The sequence below is a fragment of the Pteropus vampyrus genome, unplaced genomic scaffold (assembly GCF_000151845.1).
Source record: "Pteropus vampyrus isolate Shadow unplaced genomic scaffold, Pvam_2.0 Scaffold474, whole genome shotgun sequence".
Classification (NCBI taxonomy): Eukaryota; Metazoa; Chordata; class Mammalia; order Chiroptera; family Pteropodidae; genus Pteropus; species Pteropus vampyrus.
The window spans coordinates 127,742-129,216 of NW_011889255.1; the positions used below are offsets into that span (position 1 = coordinate 127,742).

General features: G+C 38.3%; 1 pseudogene; it reads left to right on the forward strand.

The window, feature by feature from the left end:
* Positions 1-1,218, forward strand: part of LOC111732616 — a 12,132-nt pseudogene extending 10,914 nt beyond the window's left edge.
* The last annotated feature ends 257 nt before the right edge of the window (positions 1,219-1,475 follow it).

The following is a 1,475-nucleotide window of genomic DNA, read 5'->3' on the forward strand; positions in this document are numbered from 1 at the left end:
AAAAACAACACAAAGAGAATGCAAATAGAGTCCAGATTGACCATGAAGGAGTTACAATTCTAGATAGAGAATGTCACAAGTTCCCTAGAATAGTTCTGACCCTAAGACCAGGCCACCCAGCATGCTTTGCTCTTATTTTACTGCAGTCAGTTTGGCTGTGTTATGCATTTATTCATATTGTCAATATGAAAAGGAAGAAGACAGTTAAGATTTTCTGTTGTTTCTATATATTGGAATTTTAGGGTTTTGGATTTGAAATATATTCCCAAAATGTAAAACCAACAAACAGAAACACTGGATATCTATCCTGTGTCACTGGATTTGAAACCATGTATTTAATGTGTCCCGTTCTGCAATTGGGCCTAGTGGACTGAAGTGACCTCCAAGCCTCACAATCGTTTTATTCCTATATGGAATCCACATATAGGAATAAAGGAGGACAGGAATCCTCCCAGGGAAACTGCTCTGCATCGATGGGTTTCATCCTGCTTGGATTTTCTGATGTTCCCGACTATAAGGATTTCTTTTTGGGGTGTTTCTAATCATCTATGTGATCATTTTAATGGGAAATAGCCTCGTTATTATAATAACCAGGGTGGATTTTTACTTCAGACCCCTATGTATTTTTTCCTTGAGGACTGACCTTCTTCGGAAATATGTGTCAATCACTGCTCCAAGATTGTGAATAGATCTTTGCAGACAAAATAGAAAAAAATTTTTCTGGCCTGTGCAACTCAAATGTATTTCTTTCTGGTCTTGGGAGGTACAGACTGCTTTATTCTGACCGTTATGGCTTATGACAGGTATGTGGCCATTTGCAACCCATTGCTCTACCCTCTCATCATGAACACTTGGCTGTGTATTAAATTGGCAGCAGGCTGTTGGATGACTGGAATTACAGGACATGTAGGCTTCACCTACCAGATCTTCTTTCTACCCTTCTATAGATCTCACCAGTTGAATAACTTTTTCTGTGATGTACCTCCAGTACTTAAGCTTGCCTGTGGGGACACTTCGATGATGGAGATGTTGATTGATGTGGTTACTGTTCTAGTTGTAGCTATTCTTTTTATGTTGATTCTTGGATCTTATGTGAAAATAATCTCAACCATCCTGAAGCTGCCATCAGCAATTGGGCGAGCCAAGGCGTTCTCCCCTTGTTCTTCCATCTCATGGTTGTGGCTTTATTCTTTGGATCAGACATCATTACACATTTGAGACCAAATTCTAGTCGTTCAACAGGAATGGGCAAATTTCTTTCTCTTTTTAATGCCATTGTGACACCAGTGTTTAACTCCATAATATATTGTCTGAGAAACAAAGATGTTATGGTTGCATTGAGAAAATTCCTTCTGAAATTAATTGTTCGTGACTATAAAACGTATCTCCATAAAACTGTTTCTTACTTATCACAGTCTCACTACATTAATTTTTGTCATTCTCCACTACTGGTAGGAATCTTAATTATTCTGGAT